Source organism: Pseudopodoces humilis, chromosome 3, assembly GCF_049639895.1.
Source record: "Pseudopodoces humilis isolate 2021_Gansu_Grassland_sample_001 chromosome 3, ASM4963989v1, whole genome shotgun sequence".
NCBI classification, from domain to species: domain Eukaryota; kingdom Metazoa; phylum Chordata; class Aves; order Passeriformes; family Paridae; genus Pseudopodoces; species Pseudopodoces humilis.
This window is the reverse complement of record NC_142202.1, coordinates 81,072,972-81,091,420: the sequence shown is the minus strand read 5'-3', so window position 1 is coordinate 81,091,420 and position 18,449 is coordinate 81,072,972.

Here is an 18,449-nt window from a genome sequence, read left to right as displayed (position 1 = left end):
TATAGAATCTACAGTGGTGAATTGGTGGGATTTACCACCTACTTTGATAGGACTAGAATATTTTTCTGACTGAAGACTTTGAAAGTCCAGAAACCTTAATAACCCAAACTGAGAAAAATGTGGGGGTGAAAAAAAACCCCAAATTTTTCACCAGAAGATGTTTTAATGTAAAGGAATCAAGCTAAATATATTGTTACTGAATTCTAAATTACTACCTAACCCACAAGAAAGAAAGGTTTCCAGGATATTCTGTCTTTGACACCACTTCTAAATTGATTCCTTGATGTGAACATGTTGTATCAGGGCAATTGTGTTGATACTGGCTCTTATTGTTTTTAATTTAGTTTTGTTTTTGTAAACCAGAAATCAATTGCACATAGGACAAAGGCATACAGCCAATTAAATACATTTTTTGTTATGCTTTTACAGCAAAGTTGGTTTTGGCATGCTAATTTCAGTTAAAGTATGAATAAATATACGTCATCTATTTTTGGACTTGAGTTGTGCTAAGAGCCAATTTTAAATCAGGACTCAAGTGAATTATACAGATGGCATCTTATAATACTCCTCTTTTGTGATATAGGTTTCCCCATAATAGTCCATTCAGGGGCAGGGAACTCAGAGCAGAACAGCTGTTTCATGCAATCTCTTCCTCTCTTGACACAAAAAGCTGTTGAGTCATTTCAGCAGTGCAACTAGAAGAGCAGAAACTGGTTGGAAAGGAAACAAATGTGAAAAACAAGAATCTTTTCCATCTATTTCCCATCATGTTTTATCAACTTATACCCATGTGCAGTAGATTCACTTTCTCTAGTGGGTGCTCAGGGCAAGATGTCCTGCAGCCCTGCAAACCCCCATCACTGCAGGTAGGACTCTCCTCCCTGGCTGTTTTGTGGCTCCCTCCCAGGTGGGCAATAGCAAGGGAAGCTGTGGTTGATGAAGAGGGCACTGATAGCTGCAGACTGTAGGACCTCGTGCCTGAATATTGCCTTCTTGTCCAGTAGCATAGTACAGGAGTTAAATGATTGTGGCATCCATAAAAAGCTACTGGTAAATGTTGTACTAAGGAGGGAGAGGGAGAGAGCCTTCACCAAGAGTCTCACATGATGAAAATTATCGGGAAATGTCCAGTATGTGGACCTACAAAGCTGTAAGAAACTGAGATGGACATACAGCATTTCTCTGGAATGTTCAAAGAACCACTCCCAGAGAAGATACGAAATTATGCAGAAGTTGTTTTTCCTTTTATAGGTAACATCAGATATTTAATCCAACCTAGTGCAGGCATTTATATACTTCTACCCTTATGACCACACTCCCCACAGGACTGAGGGCCTCTGGACTGCAGAAATGAGAACTAGGATAGTCCAGGAGCAGGGAATGAGAATGTCTCTGCAGAGTCTCACTTCTCTAGAGCAGGACAGCACTGGGCTGCTAAGGAAATGGCTTTCTTGGAGGAGTCCAAGTAATGCCAGCCTAGCAGCCTAATTGTTCCTTTGGACACCATCCCACAGCTGTGGTTTCAGAGTATTCAGAAGACCAGCATCAACAGAGTCCCACTGTCAGCGATGTGGTACAGCCCCAGCAGAGAACTTGCACCTGGATCCAGCCCCAAAAATCCAAGACTTGCAGGTTGGGCATGTCTTTAAAGTGCCTGTAATCAGAGAAAACACAGATCTGTGATTAAGCTGGTAGTCAGGGACTCACAAATTCCAAATTCTCCCACAGCCTTCTCATTTGTTCTTAAGCAATTCACTTCATCAGTCTGTCCTCTGGTTCCTCTGGTTCCACAACAAACTGAAAGAATTTAATTATTTTTTTTTTAACCCGATAACTTGGTCTTTCAGAGCGTAAGGTCTTCAGGATGCTCTTCAGAAGTTTTCCCTTTGCAGGTATGTGGTGTCCTCATATACAGGAGAGTGACTGAGGCTTTCAGGCACTACCGTACCATAAATATGAAATAGCTGCTGAAACCTAAAAGATCACACTGAAGCAGAGCTAAGATGACATAAGTTAAAGGTCAAGAAACTTTTCCAGAAAAGTAAATATTCCAGAAGACATATAACTTGCTTTTTCTTAAACTAAATATTATCTCTTTCTAGTTTTGAGAGCATTAAATATGGGTTCTAAATATTTTAAATATTTATAGACAGACTGCCTGAGAGAGCAGCAAAATTCATGTACACAGAAGTCCTTCAAATATTATCTTTCAATAATATCTCTACTAAATTATCATATGGAAACCTACAAATAAAATCAGGACTTAGTAATACTGTTACAAGATTGTAACAAGGACATTCTTCTATGTCAAAAGGGAAGCACTTCTGTCTCTGTGCTGTTTATCAAGGCCATTCAAAACTTGTGATAATTCCAGCAGAATGTAGCTCTTCTTATCCCCTGATTCAAAGAGGTTTTTATTGCAGACTCAGCAGTGTAAGGCCAGGACTTACAGCTGAGCACTCTCATTTTATTCACCAGAGAACAACAGGAGAGACACAAAATCATGTTCAAATGTTTTAGACTTTTACACTTAAAAATAGGAAAGAAATTCCCTGCACATGCTGTGGCTTTCATTGGTTATAAATATTTCCAGTGGTCTGCAAGTGTAACTGTGAAATACAAAAAGGATCTTACACAGCATTTTAACACCTTTACAAATGAAGAAGGCATGTATTTCCTCTCCTCCTGGTTTTTCTTATTTAGTTTTTTATCTATTTTGCCTTTACTGCTATGAAGCTCTCAGATAATTTCCCCTGAAAACTACTCTTCTCTGAAGGCTAGTGTCAGTATAAATATGACTATTCAAATTTTTCATTCCTGAGCTTTTCAGTACCATAGTAGCTCATGGGAGCATCTAGATATTGCAGCAAAGTTGGATATGGGGTTTCAAGCACTTTGAATTATTTTTGCCTCAAATTGAACTTCTTTGTATTAAATCATTTGAGGTCATCCATAAACACCCAATTGTTTAAATCAGATTATTCACTTCCTATGTCTTCCTTAGTGCTGACAAAGAATTTCACATGTTCCACACACAAAGCATTGCAAAAACACACAAAACATTGCAGCATTCCCTCACCTACTTTATGGAAACTATATCACTTTTCAAAGCCCCACAACTCAATCAGTTGAGAATCCTTTTGCTCAGAGGTAAACAAACCCCAGGGACTCCTTCCTAAAAGGTCAATAGCCCTGGCTTTGATTTTTGTCCTCTACAGTTGTACACAAGTGAAGAAGGAAGAGCTACTGAAGAAAGTGCTGAAAACCAGACCAAACTCCATCAATTCAAACCCACCTCACTTCTATTCTGACAGGATTGAACTGTCAATACTAGGAAATTACCTCAATAATTAGTTCAATCGTGTCCAAGAAAATGAAGAATTAATGACCTACAGTTGGAAACTTGACCATTTTTTTTTCCCTAGACATGGTTAGTCTATATAAATCTGAGTCATTTTCTATAAATCCTCACATATAATGTAACGGAAATAACCTGTGCTACAATATCTGTGACCTGTTTTTTTTTTTTGTCCTCTTAATGCTTCTTAATAAAAAAGCAGGCACACCAGAGGAGAAATAGGACCTACTGGGCTCTTCAGGGACTGCAAATGCTTCATTTAAGGATTTATTTTTTCAAGAAAACAGTACTCATTGTTCCGTCTGAGCTGTCCTAGTCAAGAACAGGAGGTGGCAGGAAGTCATTAGGCAAAGGATACGTATGGGTCCATAGGTGGTATTTTTGAACTGTTTTTAAAAATACTTTGAACTATTTTGAAAACATTTCGGGGAGCTGAAGTACAACTGTGTGCAAGACTCTCTAGGCTGACAGATAGCAACCTGCTCCCTCCCCCTTCGCATTTAGGCATTCCAACCATCTCCTTAGATCATTACTCAGTCTAGCCTGGTTTCTATGTCAGCATCAAAAGCCTCCTCTTTGCTCAATTTTCCTCTGTAGAACTTCCTATTATCACATCACTAATACAAGATCACTGACTGCCAAACCTCCCAAACACTGCTATGAATACCACACTTTTATCTGTTTAATCCTGCTATGGAAAATAATATATTGTGGCCATTTTAATAAGCACTTTTGTGGTCAGACTGTCTTTCAAAAGGATCATCATTGGCAATGCATTTTATAATAAAATTCCTATATTCTGGAATAATTTATATACCTATGGAATTTTGTCAAGATGCTGACTGAATAGCTATAAGCAAATAATAACTCTCTAAGCATATGAAATCTATAGGATATGAGGCAAAATTCACTTCTTTGATTACCATGGTTCTTTCTAACTAGTTGTCTCTATTGTGTGACCCTTTCTTCATTCCCATTCAGACAATGCAGACTTTTGCACTACAGAAAAATAGATACAAGAGCCTGCAAGATACTCCAATTTCTCTAGATGCAGCTTCTTGTTAAGAAACTATTTCTCTGTAGATATCTTCATGAACAAATCTCTGCTTGTGTGAATATTTTAGAGAGGAGCAGAAGGAGGCATGGATGTGGTGTAATCATTGCAATAGGCCTGAATGCTTCAGAAAGCCCCTCAGCTTCATCTACCCAGCCCTCCTTTGAAGCTGTCTCTTTTACAAGTACAGGAAGATTCCATTTCTTAGTCAAGATTCCAAAATACCCTTTCAGAAGTACACACCATAGTGCCTTTGGAGATAAAAAGTTAAATCTCTGCTACTTGGTAAAGGCTGGGGACATCAAACAATCATGGATTGGAAATTGTGCCATAAACTTCAGATATAATAATAAAAGAAAGGGTTGGTGAGGAACCTGCCTGGTTTTTATAACATATTTTGCGGGATCAAGACCTGCAGTGAAGGTGAAGAATGGCCATAGCTTTAAACTGCTGAACATCATTAATTCCAGCCTTGAAGTAACTAGAATGCACAAAGAAGGAATCCCAAGGGGTACTTCCATAGTGCTTTGAAGAGTAGAACAAAGCAGATTACCTTAGTGTGAGCAATACTCATGATCACCCCCTAGAATTCTCCTTCCTCAGGAAGGCATCCTGCATGGCAGCACAAGTGCAGTCTCTGGCTGGATTCCTCTGCATTTTTTTGTTCTATAAATATGGTTATTTGCAGAAAAGAAGGCACTCTCTGGATATGTAAGCAAACATAAAAATAAAAAGAGCTTTCACAAAGTAGGAAAGTGTTTAAAGTGGATGATAGTTCCAAAGTCCAGACTGTACAATTATTTCAGCTGTCTCCCCAATTTCAGCATATGCATCACATTTATTGCTGTACCCAAACTCAAAGTGTACCATCACCCCATAGCCTGTTTGCCAAGTGTGAAAGAAATCAGTTCAAATCTGCCCCACATCTTCCTTTCTGCCAGCCAGTCAGCTGCAAGAAGATTCCAGGAGAAGGACCAGTCTGCTGCAATACCCCTCAAAGGGCATATTTTTGTCACCTTGGTAGATACATCAGTGCACAGAGTGATGTACCAATTGCCCCTGACAACATGAGAGCTGGAGAGTAATGGATAAGCACCAGCAAATCCCATGACTCACTTCCCTGAAGCAGGGAAGAAAAGGGTAAGGAACCCTTTAGAAACAGCCTAGCCCCGTATTTCAGGACTACCATATTCAGAAATCAAGATGTATATCTTCCCCACAAGCCTGCAGAAGTGCCTACCCCCACAGATGAGAAACTCCCTGCCCTACTGTGGCTGCATGGCTTCTGAAAGCAGCACGGTCTGTGCAGGACTTGGCCATTGCCACATCAAAGGGTGAACAGACTCCCATACATGCATATTTATGTAATTCCAATCCTTCAAAACTATTTACATTTCCAAGCCTCTATAAAAGTAATAGTTTTACACTGGCTTTGCATGAATGACAATAATAAACAAATAATCATTTCTATCACTATGTGTTTTAAAATATAACCTATAGCACATGAACAATATGCCTGATTGCACTTTCAGATTGCTTCCAGAGTACCTTTTACATTCTTCAAGCAAGATGTGAAAATCATGTGGAAGCTTTAAAAGCTCACATTGAATTACCTGATTTATATTCTTCCACATACATTAATTTTTAGTACCATATAAATATTGCTATTGGCACAGTATTCTCTGCTCTAGAGAATTTAACTGGATTCACAAATTGTTACAATATCCCTCTGTTAATTTAGTTCTTTCACAGTATATATTACAGTATGACTATCTGGTAAGAAAAGATAAAAAAAATCTTAGCTTGGAAATTAGATAAAGGTCTGTAACAATAACAGTACTGAAATACTGAAAAAAACTTCACATAGGTTTTTAGTCTGACTACTCCTATCTACTCATAGACTTTCATCAGGTTTTATGGAGAGTGTTATGCACATATCGTGACATTTGCTGCAAAGCATGGGTCTGGACCCAATGATCCAAATAGGTCCCTTCTGCATCTATGTTCCAATAAAAATGCTGTAAAATTAATAATAGCAGCAAAAAAAGCAAGGTTGAAGGTATCTCTGCCCTTTTTTACTGCATATAAAACTCCTCCTTACAAATAACTAAACATTCTGAAACAAATATTGTTGAGTTTTATGATTCTTGGTTTCAGTGAAAATAGAATTGAAGTTATTTTATTAAATAGCAGCCTTTTTCCCCAAGTAAGGAATAAACAGACAATGTTTGTTAAATAATTTTATTCAATGTAACTAAACCTCCTGGTTTAGTTTAACTTTTGTGCTTTCTACCAAACAGGATGAGCTCAAAGAAGTCAAGCATACATAAAGGTTAAAACAGCCTTGAAAGACTACCCTGTTCTTGCTTATAATCTCCTCCCACAACTCACAAGCCCTGCCTCTTAGCTTCTTTGGTATTGGTTTTAGGTGTCCAGGATCTCTGCAAATTCCTTTTAAGTTTCTGAAGGGGAAAATGAAAGTGTCAGAGAGGAGCGGGACTACGGAGAACCTTGCAAACAGACAGGTTTTTTTTCAAATATTTATTTTTCTCATCTTGAGGCCTACAGGTATGTTTGATTTAAGGCACTGAAAGAGCAATCATTCCAGTGGGTAGAAACATTTTCAGTAAAAAAACAAGCACAAGGATTAGAACATTAGAACCCTAAAAGTGCTCATGTTGCATCACACTTGGTATTAGCTAAAAGTTTTCCTGCTAACCAGCTCAAATGAGTTTCCAAGTCAGCTGAACAATCTCACAGATATTTTTGTGACAATTTACTAGCAGCTCTGATACATAAATGGATGACATTAGAAAGTGGGTACTGATTTCCAGTGATAACTTTTGTTAGGTTGACAGACATCTGCAAATATTATCTATTGACTTATTTTTGTACAAAACCTGCGCATGCATGCATGCTTTGTTCAAATAAAAGCTATTGAGACATATGTATTCAGACCTTGGTTGCAGAATTGTGCAAGTAGCCTTTTTAAAGGCTAAATAAAGGTCTTTGCATATAGTGGGCACATGAAAATGTCCTGAGGGATTCATTGTGTGTTTTAGCAACACCATTCCAAGAAAAGGCAGCAGCAGCCTACGGGCAAAACCCCTTTGAATAATTTATCTGGAAGATCATTGAGAAAAATAAGTGGGAAGCATGTGAAAAAAATTCCATAAAAGCTCCCTGTTAAGGGAATGAAAGCATAGTTGTTCCAGAAGCAAAAATGACACTGGTGCCCTCCAGTAACATGGAAGACATTGAAACCCATGGTCCACAATGTCAAAAATATTTAATATATTCTAATTTATTTTGTAAGGAAGAGACATTTCAGAGGTATAGAAACATAGAAACAGAGGCAAGAGTCCTTCACTTTTCAGTGATATTAAAACCAAGCAGGATGAGCTTATTAGAACTCAGGCTCCCCAAAATTGTTGAACCTTCACATCTTTAGTTGCCATCTTCATCCCACAGTCTTTCCTAGCTAACTCCAGCTCTTCAGTGTTCCAGTATTACTACCAGGGAAGTTGCAAATCTCTGCAGAATTCAACCCCGTATAACCCTTTTCCCAAATTCTCTGCTATTGTCAGCTAAAGCTGTGCAAGACTTGTAAAAACTCAAAGCTTCAAGCACTGACCCTGTACATTCTCAACAACTCAAAAATCTGGACCACTTTTAGAGAAAACACACCAACTCCTGGATACCTCTGCCCATCTGGGAGAGTGCCAGACTGAATAGGAACCAGTGAAGCAGTAAAAGGGGATATCTGAAAGACTGGAAAGGTAGCAGTACCCCATTCTGTGGCTGCAGAGAAAGCAGAGTGCAGGACAGCCCAAATTGCTCTGACTCAGGTCCAAAGCTGGAGCAGTTTTCTGAACCTGAGCGACTCAGTGACAAACAGTTTGACCTAAAAGTCACCTTTTATTACCATGTCTGATGATATGCCTCAAGAACGTGGCCAACATCTCCACTCTCGAATCACCATCACCCCAGGGAGACACTGGTCTCCTGGTGAATGTTTCGGAGCCATTACTTCTGCATTACACTGTTATACTTTTCTATTGAAATTCCATCATTTCTTGACTTTATCATACCACTAATACACACACACATGTATACAAATATGTGTGTATGTATATGCATATATATATATATATATATATACACCCACACACATTTATCTATATATATACATATATCTATATACATATATATACATACAAATATATGTGTACATATATTTCACTAGTGGATCTTCATCCTGGCCTGCCAAAGAGTGCAACAGGACAAGAACATTAGTGCTGTCTGTGCTTGTATGAGTGCTTGAAGTGTCTTTTAAAATAGGAATCAATTACTTTATGTTTTGTTGCTTTTTTTTTTTAAGACAGAAATTCTTCAATATTGCACATTTTCTATGTGAAGTATTGCTCTTCTCACCCCACCTGAAAAATCTGGCTGTATGCTTACCACTCCTAATAAATTCAATTGAATTTTTTGACATCTTGCCCTCTTTTTTATGCTAAGAAAACAAACCAAAAAGAGTTTGAAGTATTACAATCTGTAAAATAAAGATATTTCTTAAGATGCCTAAAAGCAGAGTAGAGTCTGATCCAGCAAAACATAAGGTCCAACAATGGAAAACTTTTGCAATATAATAAAGTGTTCTTTAAATTGCAATCTTTTTGTTTAGGGCAAGCTGAAATGATGCTTTGTCTCAAGGTTTAGGTTTTTTTTTAAGTAACTGGAAAGGTTGGTTAAGGTTAAAAGTGGATGGTTAGAATTTTCATAGCAAGAGCTGAAGGACTGTGAAGACGTGAAAACAGGAAAATATAGTTTCAATATGTCAAGACATTCCCCAAGGAAACTAGATAAGGGTGCACTGCAAATCAAGCACAGATTGTTGGGTGATGAACAGCACAGACCTCTGCTTACTAAATAATGTTCTCAGTCATCTCAGTAACATTTCACTTATAAAAAGCAGCAGTGACTTGGTTAGAGCAGATATGCAACAGAAACAACATAGTTGGTGGTCCTAGCTTTTGCAGACTGTTGCTTTAACACAGACAAATAGAACAGAATCTGGTGATTTATCGTTGGAATGCATTTCACTCTCTGGGCTGGATGCCATGAAGTTAGGGTCAGGGCTCTGTGGGCTGCACCACACATATCTTGTTCAAACTAACAGGCACATCTTACTCCTAATCATCACACACTATCCATTAGAGTCTCCCTGTCCCTGCTCTAGCTGTTATTTACTGCAAGCCTCCACATATTAAGAGAGTAAAAATATTGTTTACCAAAATGTCGTACAGCTTTTTCATCCACGGACAAATGCATAACTGGCCCTAGAAATCAGAACCATGTGAGAGTGAGTGAAAAATATGTCATTACACTCTTGGGTTTAAAATAATATGTCTAGTTAGTATTTCACATCACAAGCATCAGTGTCTTAAAATGTTGGGACATACTCCTGCAATGCAAGTATTCTCCCTGTGTAAAGGCAGGTCTGCCACAATGTAAAATTTTCCTGTGGAGAGCAGTGAGGCTGCTGCAGCCCTGCCTGCTGTCCTGAGTTGAGACAACAGGCAGCAGCCTCCTCTGAAAGAGGAAATGCATCCTGGGGTGTCACCACAAGGGCCAGAAAGACAGATGGGAGAAAGCTCTGACTTCAAAACATGACCATCAGCTCATAATGATTTGCTTTATAGTTGTCAGGTTAAAAAAAAATAAAAAAAAATAATCATCTCTGCCAGTAAGGAATAAATGAATAGCCTTCAAAAATAGGCTTCAAAACTCCACCAAACTGGGTCTCCTGGGATGGCAGATTAACTTAGCACTGCCCTCTGAATTTTGGTGCCAAGATGAGATAAAACAATGATCTGCATAGCAGTCAACTGTGCATAAACTGTCCTTGCTGAGCACATCAAAACTACCCAGATTGCAACTCCAGAGTTTTGGCTAGAACTTTCTACTTTTCTATTTACACTCAATAATTCTTTATGTTAACAGAGAGACTACAAGTATAGCAGAGAATAAGGTGTTAGCCACGATTCCAGTTACAATCCTTATTTAACAGGAAGTTAACATGATTACACTCAAATTATAGCAAAGCTATGTGGGGTGTACTGGCAGCCACCTGTAAAGCAGCACTGTAGCAAGAGATGTGAATAAGAGACTCAGGTTCCAAACAGCCACACTTTGTCCAAATACTTGTCATCAATTACCTGCATGACAGGTAATATTCTGCAGTTCTTCAGCTACTCTGTCACAGATATCACCTGCTCTATCTTCCAAAATAATTAGCGCCATCAATCACATTTGCTTAAAACACCAAAAGTGTAAAGGAGTTGGAAGTTTAACAAATGGGAAAATTTATACATGTAAATTATATCAATACATTAGAGTACGTAATTCCAGTACGTTATTCACTGTAGTATCATTATTCCTTATAATGATACTACTAAGTGTGTGTAAGAGGCATGGGAACCCACAAGCATCCTCCTCTCACTGCAGATGTCACACTGAAATCCTCTCCTGCACCACTGTGCTCATTAGCTTGAGGAATACTGCAGCCAGAGGGAGTGTTGGGGCTGCTTCTTTAAGAAAAAGGCAACCCACTCTGGTGTGGCTGCAGCTTAGCAAGAAAACAGTGTTAACACACAGGGACTGCAAAGCAGCTTAATTCCAGTCTATTACTGGTACTTTGTTGGTGTGTGGTAGCAGCTAAGACTACATACTTTTCATACCAGTGCTTTTGCTAGAGAAAGTATGTTATAGTTTAGGAATTCTCAAGGAATATATTAATTCCAAATTACAAGAGATAAAACATGACTTGTAAGTACAAAGACCAATTAACAAACATTGCACATAGTCAAAATAAGATAAGGTAAATGTGGCACCTAAATTCAGGCCAAATTCAGTCTTGCTAACAGACACTGTTTGAACCTTGCACTTTTTTCTTCCGAAACTCAGCATATTCACAATGGATCATTTTCTAAGAATTCAGCTGTTTTCTTCTCCTAGCTGGAAGAACTACCAGCAAATGTAATTTCCTGGGCATTATTTGACAAATATTTTCAGCTATATTTTTTGTTTTTAAATATTTGTAGACCTATGGAGCCATTACAAACATTTAATTTTTATTATCTAAATGTTATTGACTAATACAGTAAAACTGGTCTGAAGCACTGTTCTCTCCCCTCTCTCCTGGGAGGTGTTCAACCCATTCTGACAGGAGTGGTGTAAGCTGCTACATCCTGAAATTTTCCATTAATAATATTAACAACCTTCACCTTTTCAAAGCATATGGTGCTGCAAGAGCTTGCAAAGAGCAGCCTTGACATATTATCATGATATCAGAAATTACAAAATAAGGCAAAAGCAATGGAAAATACAGAGAAAAAAACTAGTGAATTGCTTTACTTTTCTTCTTTATTTGTGCAACATGCTTCTTAGCAGCATTTAATTCAGTTAGAAAAAATATACCACAAATGAAACATCTTCTTGGGTAAGGAAAATTTGGTGAATGCAAGATAAGCTTGAGATATGTATGAAAACATTATCAAAATCTTGAATGAATTTCAATTTAAAAGTTATTTTAACTTCTTTAAAAGTTATTTTCATCATTTAATGCTGAGTAAAGAAATCGTAGTAGTAAATTTGAGAATGAAGAAATATAGAAAGTTATAAGAAAAGTTGGTGGCAAAATAATTACCAAAACATAAAATTTGAAATTCATATGATCTTATATTTTTGACTGCACATAAAGTTTTGAGCAACATTAGAAATAAAACTACAGGAGTTATGATCGAATTATTAAATACTAGCATCAGTAAATGAAGCTAAACAAGTATCTGGAGAGTGAAATATCTTATGGGTTTGACTTCTGGATTTGTACATTAGAGAGCATGTAGCATTTGAGAGTAAGTTTACTCATGTGCAATAAAAATCTCCTAATGAACTAAAATCTGCACTGAAGAAACTCCAATTAATAACCCACAGCTGTTTAAAAAAGTTCTCTCCCTAGACAGGATTTTAAGACTGATCAAATCACTGTAGACCTTGGCACTTTCTCCTCTTCGACATTTCACACTGAAATAGGAGGAATGTAAGCATGAGAGCAAAAAACCTCCCGTCTGAGAAGCAATTCATGATGTTGGTGAATCCGCACAACCGTGTAGAATTATAGACTCCAGTCTTGTTTAAAAAGGAGGAAAAGTACGTATACTCAGCTACAAAAAAACCAAAAAATTGCAATGATAATCAGGATCTAAATCACATCATATTTTGGCCTATACATAGAGAGAATTCAAAGATAAATGTTTCAATTTGTTTCCTTTCTCTTTCAATTAGGCATTAATGTCCACTTGGGAGTCTTGGAAAATTTGCTGCAGACAAAGGAAGCAGCTCCAAAATGAAAATGCAGTCTCCCTTCATGAGAGCTTGCAGTGTTCTCAAACAAATCCCTTGTCTGAGATAATTTGCCAGAAAAAGAGTATTGGTTTTAATATTCAGACAGAATTCATAGAACATGTTTTATATCTGACATTAAACTAAATTATGATAGAACATTAAGATTACATTATAACATTTTGGCTCTCTGACAGCTTACGGCACCTGTTCTGAATAACAAATCCTCTTGACTCTGAAACTTGCTTTCCTTAAATTTCTAATAAATAATCTTTTGAGTGCTTAAAACTCACTGTTTCTAAAAAAACAAAAAAGAAAGAAAAATCCCGAACTTTGTTACCTGCATACCTCTGCAAAACAAGCATGAAACAGATAAAAGTGGAGTGGCTTTATTCAAAGAAATAGCTGTAGGAAATCACGAGTTTCCACCTCCCAAAGGTTGAGTGGCTGAAAAGGGAAGATTAATTATCCTTCAAAGGTGCCTGCTTCTATAAAGGGAGCCAAGGGTAACAAGCCTATACTTAACATGTAAATATCTGAAGGCAAGTAAGGGACACTTCTCCTGTGACAGATTTTAACCCTTTGTTGTAACTACCCTTCTAGTTGCAGGATTTTATTTAGGACAAGTCAAGCACAAGATACTTCAGTAAGAATGCCCTTTCTCTGTATTTTTGAAATAGGTAAGTAACAAATTTAAAATCTTCCCCAATCTTTTGCTAAGAAACTTAAGAAAAAAACTGTATTAAATTTCCCAGAAAAAAATGTTAAATCCTCCAAGATATCAAGTCAAGCAAATATCTCATGGAAACACCATAAATTGTTCTAATCCTGAGTAGTTTGACTAGATGATCAGCTTACTTTGCATATTTCCATGGAATAAAAAAATACATAAATCATTAATTTTACCAAACTTTCCAACACCTTCATATTCAATAGGAACACTGTATTTTTTGCTAGTGCAGATTTCCTCTAACCATACAAAATCTGTATCTATGTAGATCTCTTTCTACATCTCTGCTCCCACTGAATGTGTTCCCAGAGGATTTACCTGCACAAGAAATTTTCTGGAGGAGATTCACCCCTGTTTCTATCACATTCACAGTTCCACATTTGCCTAAAGCAGTAGAGACCACACTCTCCACCTTCAACAGATATCTGTGTTGGTATTACAGAAAAAGAATTCACTTGTTATGTTTGTTTTTCCACTGTCTGCTTTGTCAGAAAAAATGGAAGCAAGACTGCCAATAACAACAATAACATACAGCATTTCCTGTTCTATCTTCTAGAAGGGAGTGACACTTTCTAAAACGCTGTTGGATGTGTATTTGTCCAAAGACTGAAACAAAAGCCAGAACTGTGGGTTTATGTCCCTTAAAAAGATATACCATGCACTGTGACTAAGAAGGTCAGAACTTATAAACAAGATCTCTATGACAGCTCCCTTGACCACAGTTGTCTGCTCTTGCTAGCATAATATAACACTAAATGTTCACCTTTGGCAGACATAGGTGGATCATTCCCCTTTGACACAGGTTCTCCTTGGATATCTACCTTCTTCAATGAGAACTTCTTTCTCTCCTTGGTCTGTACAGGTGTAGAAGTCCTGAAGGCTGAAAAGGCATTTTGCAGCTGTCTCCAATGGATGTGTTCAATAAGAGTCCAAGATCCCACTTTAGATACTGTCCCCATACACTTATGAGTTAGCAAAAATGATTACTTGCCCTTTTTTTTTTTGGTTTGGGAGCTGATGAGATGAAGGCTATAGGGTTTTTCTAGCCTGTGGGGACATATTAAGTATCCATCTGTCTGTGGGGTGGCCTCTTTTCAAGTGAGGAATCCTTCAAATACAAGCCTTCCTGAAGACATGGCACTTAAGAAGCAGTTTCACAGATTGCTACAGACAACAAACAAAGAGCTACCAAAAACAAGCTAATATTGGGATTAAGAAAGTATAAACAAAGAACTCTGAGGGTAGATCAAAGGTTTTTCTTGAAGAGGAAGCTCACAGAGTAAGGAGGTAATCTGAATCACAGCAGTTGCTGTGCAGCTCTACAGCATGAAACAGTAGGAGTCATAGGCAAGGTGAGTCAATACAGGGACTGGAAGATAAAAAGTGTGCACAGGCAGGTCAACATATATACAGATGTGGAACCAACAACTGGACACTTCACTCAAGGACAATCTTAGTTTGTAAAAATGGAAGGAAGAAGAGGGTGAGGGGAAGAGGAAATGGAAAGGGAGTGATATCCAGGTCTATTCAGCTGTCTTCTGACACAAAACCTGGTCTCTTTTCTTCTTCCCAAAGGTTCTGCCCAGGGAAAATGAAATTAAGGAAAACAAGATTCAGACACTAAACAGAAAATAACATGTTTCTCTCTATTCTATTCTGTTGTCCCCCTACTTTGTTTGTGTGTCCATCTTTAAAGAGCAACCTCCCACTGCAGGGAACAGAGGATTCTTTTCTTGTCTTGAGTACAGTTGCCTCTTTCTTGTTGAGGGTTCCCTCAATACACAGGTGTGCCAAGAAGCAAGTCCATTCTCCATTGGATCAGGAATCCCTCCAATGCAAGAAGCAGATACTGGTGGGGGTTTGCTTTGGTTTTTGTATGCCTAGGGTTTTGTTTGTCTCTCTGAACAAAGTGTACTGAAACAGAAAAGAAGCAAAAAAACCCCAAGTACAAGTTTAATTTCTTCTAAAAGCTATTCAAGACTTCCCTGATCAGAACAATTTGTTACTGAACTTGAAACTTACTTTGAATTTTAAGTAAATGAATGAACATATGAACATTGCAGATTCCTTCTATGAAGAAAGGGCAGGTGGATTGGATCACATTTTCACTGGTCAAAATAAGGAGCAGCACAAATGCAAATGAAGACTGCATTGAAGTGAGGTCACAATTACTGTCCAAAAAACTCCGTTCATTTTTCAGCTGTCACAACCCCCATTCAGCCAGATGTTATTTCTTTTTCATTGTCCTTAATGGTTTGCTTGTAAAAGAGAATTGTCTGGATTTGGGCTTTTTGATCTCTTCCTAAATAAACATTTCTGAATGACCATTTCAAGTGTTTTGGAGAAAGCTTGGAGTAAGCCAGCAGCTTCTTTGTCAAATCTGTTGTGAAGTTAACATGTAAGTACTTCTACATATCAAAGCAAAAGGATTTGATGAAGAGTCCAGTGTTGTGTTCCTCATGTCAAAAGCGTAATTTTCTTTTCAGCTTCAACAAAACAGCCTCAGGATTCCAGTATCAAACTTCAACTTTTGCACAAATTAATTTTTACCAACATATTTTCCTTTATTCATGACCATTTTTAATGAGTTCTGTTTTTCTTCAGTGAAGAGGAGGAAGCAGGGAAGTGACAAACTTCAAAACAAAGACACCATTTATATATGACACTTTATATGTTAGAAGAACTTGAAGAGCTCTTTGGTTCAAAGCCAAGCATTCAGATACTGAGGAAAGCCAGAATGAAAACTGCCTGGACAAACTTAATCAGGCAATACAGGCTTTCATTACATGAATGCACACAATCATTTTCTGTTCACCTCCCATTGTCACTTGGGTACTGTGTTGCGCTCACTGCTGTGCATTATGCACAACCCAGGCTAACCTGGGTTTAATTTACTTGTAGGATTGTTTTATTGGTATTTCTCATCTTTTTCCTCCTCAGTTCAGATTTCCTCCCTGTTTTTTATCCCACTGGATTCTTCCTCCACCATGAGGGCAAGGTGGTTGTAAGCAGACACTAGTTTTATTTTCTGTCCCAGTATCCAAACTTGAACAAAGTACTCATGTGCAGACTACACATGAGGTGCCATTTTCTACAGAATCACGAATTTAGTGAACCAAATGAAGGGAATCTGCCCAAACATGCTATGGAAAACACATGTGCTAGTTCCAGCTCTTCCAAGGAACAAGGGAGGAACTGACTGCTGATCTGGAAGAAGAGACTGCTGAGCTCTGAAAAGTCCCCCAGCTGTGTGTAAATTGCAACATGGCACAGGAGAATTGGGGCAGATAATCATGAGGTGTACGTAAAAGACAAATTTCAAGCCTCATTAAAGCATAGGACAGTAAAACTTCCCAAATGGAAAGTAACGCCAGAATTACTATCTTACCCTCAGACAAGCCTGATTTTTTCCAAATATAAAACGTAAAACACAATCTGAGGCAAAGCTATGGCATGGAAAGTTTCAGTCCTAGCTTAGAAAAGTTAAAAGCAACTTTAAAAGTAATGTTAGAAAGAGTCTGATGATGGGAAACATCAAGCAGGCTTATCTATATGTAATATTACTGAGTTTGCTTCCCAAATGCAGAGATCTCTTACAATACCTGTCTTCTTATATGCATCAAGGTGGTTCTAAATAGAATTAAATTCAAGTAAAATAGACATTTTAGTATGACCAGCCCACTTCTGCACAATTTTCTAGTTCCTGACCAGCTCTGTATGCCCTACAGAAGTTCAAAATCCAGTAGATGGATTGATTTAGCAATGAGCAAACATGTCACAGGTTTTCACTTTTTGAGCTAACCAGTCACATAATATAGTTTATTTCTCCAGAGCTAGAAGGGTACTTAGATCTCTACAATGGTAAAGGTGCCCAAAGACTGTGCAGCCTAAACTGGCCCCAAATATATTTTCTATCAGGTAAAAATCCTGCCTAAGAGACACATCTCCGCCCACACTTCTAATAGAAAGGTAAAGTTTATTGGATCACCAACATGTATGTTTGTACCAACTATGTGGGTAATGGACCACTTAAAAACCTATCTGGCACTTCATCTGGAAAACCAAAACTGGCTTACATTGGGAAGAGGATTTAAAATCCCAAGATTTTCACCATGGAAACTCTGTTTCCATTTTTTTTTTTTTTTTTTTTTTTGTCTTGGCATATTTTCTTGCTTTGTTTTCTGTTTAGTCTATAAAACTTAGTGGGATGTCAGGGTCAGGGATTTGCTAGTCACAATCAATTTGCATGTCAGACAACAATGAGTGTCATTTTGCTTGCTAGGTAATGACTTGATCACTTCACTATTCCCAGGCAAGCTTTCCCTTCTCACTCCAGTAGGAGCCAGGTAATCTCATGGCCTTTTTGATGTGTGAGGAGAAAATGTCACAGGCACCTAGAGCCATTTCTTCCTATTTGCATGATTTTCAGAGAGAAAAGCAGAGTCTAAGAACACCAGATGCCACTGTCTCATGGCCATTACTCAGGCAGTACGTACAGAGCTCTGTAAAAGCCCAAGGTGAATGGCAGGTCCAGTCATTCAGCTTGTGACAAGATGCTTCAAAAGATTCACATTCCAGAGAAAGCTTTCACAAGATGTGAATTGGAAAGCCTTCACAGCATAAAAACTGCACACCTAAGGAATCTTTGTGAGGAAAAGTGTAATGAACAGGGAATACCTTAAGATAAAGTGCAATGGTACTTAACCAAAGCTTAGAGATTGCGCTTTAAAAGAACATGAAGTAATTCTTGAATTTATTTGTTATTATTTCTACACATCTGTATTTACATCTAGTCCTCTGCAGGCACAAGGCTAAAATACTGCTGTTTTCTACTAGCCAAGCACCCATTAATTCAGTTGGGCATGAAAAAAAGTGTTTTACTGGTGTTTTTCTGAAGAAAA